This window comes from Elephantulus edwardii, unplaced genomic scaffold (genome assembly GCF_000299155.1).
Source record: "Elephantulus edwardii isolate Elephantulus edwardi_28Jun2011 unplaced genomic scaffold, EleEdw1.0 scaffold00009, whole genome shotgun sequence".
Classification (NCBI taxonomy): Eukaryota; Metazoa; Chordata; class Mammalia; order Macroscelidea; family Macroscelididae; genus Elephantulus; species Elephantulus edwardii.
This window is the reverse complement of record NW_006399759.1, coordinates 5,476,774-5,487,559: the sequence shown is the minus strand read 5'-3', so window position 1 is coordinate 5,487,559 and position 10,786 is coordinate 5,476,774. Positions and strand designations below refer to the sequence as shown.

The following is a 10,786-nucleotide window of genomic DNA, read 5'->3' as shown; positions in this document are numbered from 1 at the left end:
ATCTCTCTTAGAGCTAGGGACTTTGAACATTTCTTCATGTGCTTGTTGGCCATCTGAATGTCTTCTTCGGTGAAGTGTCTGTTCATATCCTGTGCATGTATGGCATTCTTGATGTCATCTCAGAACTGGTCTGGTCTTCAGTCAGTAGTGTCCAATGCAACAAATCTATTCTTGACATGGATTTGTATTCACATGGGATAAACTCAAGGTCATATTTTAGTTTTCATGGACATTTTTTATAAATATTCTCAAGCTTCATCTGGATCCCTTCACAGGCATTCAAGTTGAACTGGGAGTTCTTCCACAGCTATGTTTTAAATCCTTTAATCCTGAAGGATTCATGTTCTGCAACTTTATAGGATGATATTTCACTACCATGAATAGGGTTTTTGAGGGCCCATTATTTCAGAAATGTAAAGTTCTTAGTTCTTCTAAGTTTGCCTTAGTGTGGAATCTTTGCTGAAACCTATCCTCCATGAATGAGCTTGTGGTATTTGAAATTCTGGTGGCATAGCCACCAACATGGAGGTCACCACGGTATGGCAAACTAGACAGAGAAGTGGTGGGACTACAACCACTGTGTTTTCTCACAGTATGAATTCCCTTTCATTTTCCATAATACAAGTACTGGCAGTAGTGGGACCTGTCAAGGCTTGGAAATGATGATGGTATAAGATTCATGAATGCAAAGAAACTTTGTGTAGTTGGCCAGCTTCATTTTGAACTTAAGAACCTCACAAGCTTGGGGATTTTACAACACATATTCTTACCCTTCAGCAAACCTCTCCTCCTACTCACTGACTCACTGCTGTCAAGTCAGAATAAACACATAGGTGACCTTCCAGCAGGCATTGAAAGGCTATAAATCACAAGGGAGAATGCTTATCTTTCTCCTTTTGGGCTGCTGGTCGATTTGAACTGCCTGCCTTTCAAATGGTGGCAGCTCAACTCCACAACCACTAGATGACCACAGTTTGGAAGTGCTATTTCTGATTAGCAACTCCTGCCTCTTGTATTACTTGATACAGTGACTGGGGCAATGGGGGCTGGTATATCAGAATTAGTGAGACTGGCTCAGGACAGCAGGGTTCAGAGCTGCTGTACATAGGCTGTGTCTCACAGGTGTTTCGAAGGCATATAACAACAAGCCATAGCTTCAAAGCTTGGATTAGCATTGCTATGTATTTTTTCAAAGATAAGTATATATATAATTTTTTTCTTCTTGTGTACCGTCGAATCATATCCGACTGGCACAGGAAGAGGTTAGCCCTCCTTCTCCAGAGGCCGATGGATTTTAACCATGTGCCTTCACGTTAGCAGCACAACTTCTTGTCATTAGGACCCCAGAGCTCCTTTAACATTTATATCCTTGTGAGTGGTTTCCTAAATCTCTCAGTACCTTCTACCATGCCTGCCTAACATGGTGTCTTTCTCCTTGTTTTTGGTACCATCTCATGAAAATTCTTCAAAATCTACATTACAATAGTTGAACAATTGTTCCTTGATTCACAGGAGTCCAATGATTGCCCTCCTGCAGTTTCAAACAGCAATCCTCCCTTCATAATTAAGTTGTTTTCCTTACAAGATCTCCTGTTTCTCAGTATTTTCATTCACAAATACAAGTCATTTGTAATCTGAACCAACCAGGTGGGCAATCCCACAAGTTGAGAGCCAAAGGAATGTTTAAATCTTTTCATCCTCATCAAGAAAAACTTAGAAACTGACATCACAAAACATCATCTGCTAAACAACAGCAAAGTTCAACAAGACAGCAAACAGCAAATTCTGATGAGGGTGTGGAAAAACTGGAACAATCTTTTTACATTTTACAGCGGAACTATAAAATTGTATAACCACTGTGGAAAGCAGTTGGGCACTTGCTTATAAATTGTGAACAGAAATACAATATACTCCAACAATTTCACTATGAGGTACATATCTTTAAAGAAAAAGAACTGTAACACAAGTAGATATATGTATACTCATGCTTACTGCTGCATTATTTACAACAGCAAAAATAGAGACAATACAAGTGTTTATCAACAGATAAATGGATAAAGTATAGTATATTCACACATTATTGTTAAGTATTACGCTACTATAAAAAAGAATACAAAGTATTTGTGAAATACTTCATAAAATGGAGGGAACTGGCAGATATAAGATAACCCACAAAAGAGCAATTCCTGTATCATTATCATAAAATGTTCTTTGTCCCTGTGACCAGTTGCTGGAATCTTACACAGCCTCTGGGTTGGCAGTACACCTCGCCATGGAATAAATCACCAGGGCTAGAAATCTGTTCACTGGCCACAGGGTGCACTAAGTAGGCTGGCCCCAGTGAGGAAGGAATCGGGTGACCAAAATGAATAAGGTACTAAGTAAGTAAGTTAAATACATACACACATACAAGAAAATAAATAAGGAAATAAACAAATAAGCCAACAGGAGAAGTTTATTAGAGCAAAGAGCACGTTGTGAGGGTGCTACGAGGGTCCCAGGCTTGATTTTTGGTGAAGATTGAGCATACAGTTCTGGCAGAAAGATTGTCAAAGGCAAGAAAGAGAGGAAGACACTCTGGAGGAGAACAGAAGTTCATGCAGAAAAGTAAAAGCAGGAAAAAGAGCAAGATGTTTCAGATGAGCAGAGAATATGCTCCCCATTGTAGGGTGAGTGGTAAAGACCTCTCTCAAGTCCTCAGGTTTTCTTATATAAGTGTGAAGGCTGGAGAACTTGTAGGTCTTAGGGAAGAAGTCTCATGAGACTGGTCACTCTGCTGAGATTCCATTGGTTGCTCCAGGCTTTGTTGATTGAGCTCCTCATTGATTGGTCACACCAGCAGCTGTGATGGTTCCTCTTGCTGTTTTGTTAACAACTGCTGCATCATCCTCTCTGCTATGTTCTCCAAACTTTGACCAGATGGTGCTAGATCCTTGCCTTTGTACTCTCTGCCTAGCCTGTCTTTATTTCTGTCTGGTTTTGCCTGGTGTGACCCTAACAGCTCTCGCAGGGGGAGACAGACTGTTATGGGTTCTCTCAGAATAACCAGAAGGGCAGTTACTCTTAGCGTGACTTTGGGGATTCTTCTCCAAGAATCTTCTGTGACTCTGTCTCTCTAAGGATCTTCTGCGGTCCCTCCCCTCGGAGGGTCTCCTGCGGCCCCTCCCCTCAGAGGATCTCCTGCGGCCCCTCCCCTCGGAGGATCTCCTGCGGCCCCTCCCCTCGGAGGATCTCCTGCGGCCCCTCCCCTCGGGGGATCTCCTGCGGCCCCTCCCCTCGGAGGCACTTCTGCTTCTCCTTTCAGAGGCATGATGAGGCTTCATCTCAGCGGAACTGCTCTGGTTCAACCTTTCTGATGTTTCCTTGTCCCCAGCCTTGTGCACAGTAGAAGCCACAATTCTATGCGCTGTTTGAAATGCCTTCTTTAGACCATGGAGAAGCAACTGCATAAATGTCGTTTGGGAGGATCTCTTGGGTTTCCTTTTCGAAGAAGCTGCCTGGGCTGCTCTGACCTTTTGCCTTCTTGACTGAGTTGTTAACTCTGAAGAGGAACTCGATTGTGTTATATCTTCCCTAGTGATTGTCTCTCTTGGCTCTATTATATCAGGAGTCCTCTGAGGTATCACTACAGCACATTTTTTATCTAGACTGCTTTCAGAAGTACACTGTAGGTGAACTGGAGTCCTTTTCTCACTCCTAGACATTTTTATTTCTGCCATTACTCTTGGGTCAGGGCTGCCAGGTTTCCTTTGCCTGAAGTTGGCTTGTACAAGGGTGGGAGACTGGGAAGAGCCAGACCAGAAATGTGTTGAGAGAGTAGGGCTCTTGGGAGCTCCAGAACAGATAGTAGTAGCTTTCCTTCGGGATGGTGATTTTGGGCTCCTTGATGTGATGGGTCTACCTCTCCCATACTTTGTAATTTGGGATTTTTCTCCACGTTTCAACCAAAAGCCGAGCCGCACGTCAACCTCAGCATGGCCATCAGGAGTGCTTACGAGGTGGAGCTGTGGATAGATCAGAAGGTAAGGCCCAAATGTGGTCTTTAATTTATGACAGCACTTAATTGCTGAACACCGGCCACACTGTAGGCAGAAAGGGTATTTTAGTACCAGTCCTGACCCTACAGGTGGAGGCACATTAGGGGGTAGTTGACTCTCTTAGAGTTTCCTTGCTATTTTGAAGTGTAGATCTTGGAGGAGCTGGTAGTCTTTTGAGAAGCCAGTCTTGGCTTGTGGCTCAGAAACGCTTGTCTGTGAATCCCCCTGTGAGATTTCACTCTGATCCAGTGGAACAGAATCTTTCCTAGTAAAAAGTGTTGCGAAGGAAGGCTCTGACGTTACTGAGGCAGGAATCTGGGCCCCTGTATGTGAGGCAGACAGGTGTGGAATGACTTCCTGCCATGCCTCCCTGACCTTCGCGTTTGTTTTCTTTCTTCTTACTCTAGTCCTAGAGTACTGTTGTATTATGGAAGAGGCAGAGCCCCGTGTCCACATCCTCAGGGCCATGCTTTGCTCATGACCACGGCAGGAAGTATGTCTCTGAATGTAATTTTTGACCACCGAAGACTGACAACTAGTGCCATGATTATTTTCTAGTAGGTTCTGGGGACATTTTACCAGTTCTGCTGGAACCCCAAAAACTGTCTGAGCAGATTGGCGGGTAGTGGCTGTGGCTCTTTCTGCTGGAGTTCTTTGAGAACAAAGTTTCTTTTGCATAGCGGCTCCTAACACATCCCCCAGCGTCACCATACTGGAGAGATATTTTCTAGGGAGTCGCTGTTTCCAGGCACGACTCTCCCAGACATTTTGTTGTCTGCCGAGGATGGACCCACTTGGCCCTCTTGTAGCACCAGATCCTACCTGGGAAATCCTAGACGGTGATGTCCAGCTGCGTGGTGAACTTGGGCACTGGCTCCGATGACTGTATTTCCCCTGGAGTGAGTTGTCTAGCTCCACTCTGTGTTTCTTCCTTTTCTCCTTAGATAGGAGATCCTCCCATGGGGTCTGAGAGTGTGGGGTCTGAGAGCTTGGGGTTCTTATAGTAACTGCCCTCTGATCAGAGGACTGGTTTAGAAAGTTCAAGGGAAGGGCTGAAGACTGTACCAAAGTAGGGCCTATAGAGGATGTTTTAGGATCTTTATAGGCTCCTAAGTCAAGAGTAGTTTTGACTGGGCTTGAGGTGAGTGGGACTGAGAAGCAGGGTAGGAATTGAGAGAAATAAGTCCCCACTTGTGACTCTTGTCCTGATGTTGACTCCTTAGGTTCCATGGCTGGAGAAGGCCATGTTTGCATCACTATAGGACCCTTAGTCTGAAGCTCTTGTTCCTGAGTCAATACTGTATGTTCCTCAAATGTAATTCTTGGTTGTGGAGCTAATTCTCCAGATTTCTCTGGAGTATTTGTCCTTGTAGTTAATTCCATATATCCTGAAAGTCCTTGAGAGCATGGCCTAGGAAAGAAATAAACATATTCCGTATGTTCAAGCTCTGGTCCTTGGGCAATTTCTTTATGATGATGTTTCGTACTAATTCCTTCAACTTCTGCAACTCTCTGTGGTGGCCTTGTTTGTAATTCTGGAACTTCTGGGACTTGATGCCTTACCGGTGATTGAAGATCTGTCCCTAAAGATTGCATGGCTTTACCAGTTGTCTGTGGGGAGAAACTCAGAGATTTTTCTCCAGATTCTGTGCCTTGATGTGCTGACTCACCTTTCATTTCTGAGGATTTTGAGACTTGATGAATTGGTATAGATTTCAAATTCACAGATTTAGGGACTTGATGTGCTTGCTTTGGGGTCATGTCTGCGTATTCTGCACCCGGGCGCTCTGCCCTAGGGATAACCTCAGAGGATTCTGGGACTCCATAACCTGGTTTCGGAGTCAGCTTCTCAGACTTCACTGTTTGGAGCAATATCACTGGTGCTAACTCTGTAGTCTTTTTTGTTTGCTGCAGGGACTCTGAAGAGAGTTCTGCTTTTTTTGTAGTTTGTAATCTGGACTCCAAATTAAACTCTGGAGGTTTCATACCTTGTTGCTGTGATTCTGGAGACTGACTGGAAAACTTGGCACTGGTCCTCTTTGGTCCTGTCGTTAATTCCTTAGTTGGCTCTGGTGCCCACACCACTGATGTCCCACCCTGCCAACCTGAAGTCACTTCTTGACAATTCATACGTTGTGGCTGAGACTCTAGTGTCAGCCCTACAGATTTTACATCCTGAAAACATGGCTGTGGGCCAAAATTCACTGATTGATTGCATTGTGAATCAAGACCTGATGTCAATGCAAAACAGTTTTCATGTTGAGGTTGTGGACATATATTTGACTTCACAGATTTGGCATCTGGAGAACAAGGCTCTGATAAATGCACCACAGATTTATTCCTGAAGCATGAGGTCAGTTTAGAATCTGACTTCAACTTCAGAGATGTTTCACGTTCAGAGCATGAGTCTGGTGCAAATGCCGAAGATTTCATACCGTGCTGCCTGACATCTGAGGGCAACTTCTCAGAATTCACTGCTGCAGGATGTGGCTCCAGGTTTAACTCCACATTTTTTACTTTTTGAAAACTTTGAAAAAGTGTAGTCACTTCAGATTTCAAGTCCGGTAACTTAGAGCCCAACATTAACTTTACAAAATCACCAGAGGTAAACTCTGGTTCTTTGCTCATCTCCAAAGACTGTATATCATCACACAGTGACTCTGGTGACAATGTGGCATGTTTTACATCTTGTAACTGAGGGCTCAATGTGAGCACAGAAGTCACTACATGCTGTTGTGACCCAAGATGCCTGTCCAAAGAATAGTCTCCTGGAAATTTTGTCCCTGGAATCAACCTAGAAGACTTCACATCTTCGAAAGGTGACCCATGACGGAACCAACCCGATTTTGTGCCTTGAGATTCTTTATGACTGAATGCAGAGGGTTTTATGCATTGCTGCTGTGGCCCTGGGTTGAACTTTGTAGAATTCGTATCTTGAAATTTTGACTCTAAATTCACTCCCTGTAACTTTGACCCAGGGTTGATCTTTATAGATGATGTGCATGGATACGTTGCCCCTGGAATCAATTCAGCCTTGACATCTTTGAAATCTTGTGCAAGGTTAGACTCAATAGATTTCCTATCTTCATGCTTTGACCTTGTATTTAACTCAGAAGGTATCATGCCTTGGAATTTTGCTTCTGAAGTGAATGAAGTAAAAAAACATTCTGCATCTTGAGAGACAGTTTCAGGTTTGCACCTCATAGAATTTGTATATTGTAATTTTGATCCTAGATTCAACTCAGAAGGGTTCACAGATTCTGCAAATTGACCACGGTTGCATTTCACAGGTGTTACACTTGGACACTGTGACCCTTGGCTCATTTCAGGATTTAGGTTTTGAAAATTTGGTTTGAGGTTGAACTTCACAGGTGTTTCACTTTTAATCTCTGTCCCTGAATTCAACAACAGTGAGTTGATACTTAGAAGTTTGGAAATGGAACTTATTTCACAATTTTTCAAAACTTGCATGAATGGTTTTTGGTTACACCCAGTATAATGTCCAAATTTAAGTTTCTGTTCTGGAATAAACTTGTAAAAATTCTCATGTTGTAAATGTGGCCCAAAGCAAGGCACATGAGAGTTTATACCTAGAGGCTCTGTTCTAGGATTCAGCTCACTTTGCAGTGGTGACCCAGTGTTAGACGGCATCACGTTGATACACTGAAACTGTGGCCCTGGGCTCACATTAGAGGGATTCCCACCTAGCAGTTTAGGATCCTGATTAAATCTCATCCATTTCTTATCTGGAGATTTTGTGTCTGTGCACATTTTGGGAGCTCGAAGCCCTTCCTCTGGACTTGAGTCCAATTTCAAAGATTTTTCATCTTGACACAGTTTTCCAGTTCTGAACACAGAAGGTATCACAGTGTGGCACTTCGATTCCAAGGCAAATTCAGAGGGTTTCACCACCTGGGATTCTGAGCCGCTGACTTGTATAAATCTCACTTTTTCAAGGTTCATCGCTTCAGATTTTACACCTTGCATCTTTGTCCCAGGGTTCAATTCCAGAGTTTTTACCCCTTGGAATTGTGAACCTTGCACCAACGTAGACAACTTACTCTCTTGTAAGAGTGAGGCTGAATTAGACCCCAGCAATTTCTTATCTTGTTCCTTTGAATCCAGAGTAATTTCAAAAGACTTCCCATCTTGCCAATTTGACGGAGGGATAAACTCTACATGCTTTCCATCTTGGTTCATGTTTTCATGTGTTAATGAAAAAGTTCCACATTGTAATTTTGGAACACGTTTTATCCCAGATTTCAAATCTTGAAACTGTGATGTCAAGTTAGATCTCTCATGTTGTAACTGTGGTCCAGGACTGGACTCCACAGATTTTACACCTGGACATTTCATCCCCAAGGTTAAATCAGAAGGTTTCTCATCTTGTAACATTCTACTGGAATCCATTTCTTGAAGCTTTGTTTTTGGGTTTGACTCAGATTTCATATTCTGAAACTGTGGCTCAGAACTGAAACCCATTGCTGTCCCCAGGATTGATGTAGAATATTTCACATCTTGTAATTGTGTACCTGAAACCAACTCAGAAGATGTCCCACTTTTTGTCTGCAGTTCAGAGTTGACCTCCACTGACTTCATATCTGTGAACATATAACCCAGGGTCATATAAAAAGATTTATCACCTTGACACTTGAGACCAGATTTGAATTCTGTGGATTTTAGACCATGCCATTTGATCCCTGAAATTTCTGAAGATTTCTCACCCTGCAAGTCTGGAGGACAAATGGTATCGAGAGATTTTACACCTTGCTCTCCCATGATCCACGGAGAAGATTGTACTTCTTGCAGTTGTGGACCTGAGTTGATCTCTACCGATTTTATTCCTTGAAGTTTTGACCCCACAGCAGATTCAGAAGATTTCCTACTTGGCAACGCTGACCTGTGTTTGACGTCCATGGATTTTATGTCTTGAAATTGTGTCTCTGAGATTAACCCAGAAGACTTTCCCCCTTTGCAATATGGCTGACAGTTGAAGTCCACTGATTTCACACTTAGGGGTTTTGGTCTTGAGGGCCTCTCTTTAGAAGATTTTACAGCTGGTACGTGGGAGCCAGGCCAGGATTCTGAATGTTTCACATTCAGAAGGCTTGACTCAGAGGTCCCTTCAGAAGGCTTGACACCTTGCAACAGTGGCTCAATGTTAAAGTCAGTAGAATTCACACCTTGAATATTTCTTCTGTGAGTCAATTCAGAAACATCTACATCTTGCTTCTGTAAACTGGGGTTTGGTTCAGTACATTTTGGATTGCAGAACTCAGTCTCTGGGTGGAATTGATAAGATTTCATACCTTGAATTTCTGTCTCAATTGTTAATGTAGATGATTTCATACTTTTAAAGTGTTTTAGGGGATTCACTTCTGCACTTTTATCACTCAGCACTTGTGACCCCTGGTTTATAACTTCAAATTTCAGTTCTTGTGACTGTGGCCCTGGGGACAACTGAGAAGACTGAAAATTCTGTGGGTATTGCTCAGGTTTGAATGGCATAGATTTCACACCACAAACCTTTGTCTTTGATGTCAGGTCACATGATTTCATAGGTCTGAAATGTAGATCACTTTTCAAATCCACAGATTTGTCACCCTGAGGTTGTGCCTCGTGATTTACATTGATCAGTTTTGCACCCTGAAACTCTGGTGCTGGTATCCTTTGAATAGATCCCATGTCTTCAACCTCTGACTCTTGGTTTACCTCCATGGTTTTCACACCTTCAGACTGTGGTTCTGAAGGGGACTCCGAAATTTTACGTCTTTGCAGCTGAGGTCCTGGAGACAACTCAGGGCTCTTTATGCTTTGCCCTAGCGCGTCAGAGCCGAACTTCATATAATTTTCACTTTGAAGGTTTGATCCTGGCCTCAAGCCTGAGAATGTCCCACCTTTCTTATGTAACATGGGCTTCAAGTCCTCAGGTGTGATACTTTGAAAGTGTGACCCAGGTTTCAGCAATGGAGGTTTCCTTCTTTGGAACTCTGGTCCTGGTATCCACTGGGCTGACCTCATACTTCCACGCTCTGGCCCTTTCTTGAATTGCACAGTTCTCACATCTGGACGCTGCAACTTTGAGAGTAAGTCCAAATTTTCTCCTCTCTGTACTTGTGGTTCTGGGGAAAGCTTAGGGGTTTTCACGCATTTCTCCTGGAGAGCAGAGCTGGCCTTCACATATTCTTCATCTTGGACTTTTGGACCTGGGGTCCAATCACATGATTTCACCTCTTTCATATGTAACATGGTCTTCAAGTCCAGATGTTTGACACCTTGAGATTGTGACCCAGGTTTTGTCACTGTGGATTTCATACTATGGAAACCTGGTCCAGGAATCCACTGAGCAGATCTCACAGATCTAAGCTTTTCATCTTTGTTTAAGATCTTCATTTCCACATCTTTTTGTTGTAGTTGTGAGGTAGCATTCACAGTGTCCTCTTTTTGTGACTCAAGTCCTAAAGACAACTCGGGAGTTTTCACTCTGTGGCATATTGTAACTTGAGATTTTGGCTCAAGGTTAAACTCAGGTGAGGTCTCATTTCTTATGGGAGACAAAGGCATTAAGTTTACAGAACTAACTTCTTGAGTTTTTGGTGTTGATGTCAATCCGGATGACTTCATATCTCTCATATGTGAGTCATGCTTCAAGTTCAACGTTTTGACATTTTGAAATTGTGACCCAGCTTTCATCACGACAGATTTCCCACTTTGGAACCCGGGTCCTGGTATCCACTGGGCCGACCTCA

The 10,786-nt window shown here is 43.1% G+C and overlaps 1 pseudogene; it reads right to left on the bottom strand.

The window, feature by feature from the left end:
• The window catches only part of LOC102857578, a 55,854-nt pseudogene that overhangs the window by 29,982 nt on the left and 15,086 nt on the right, over positions 1-10,786 (bottom strand).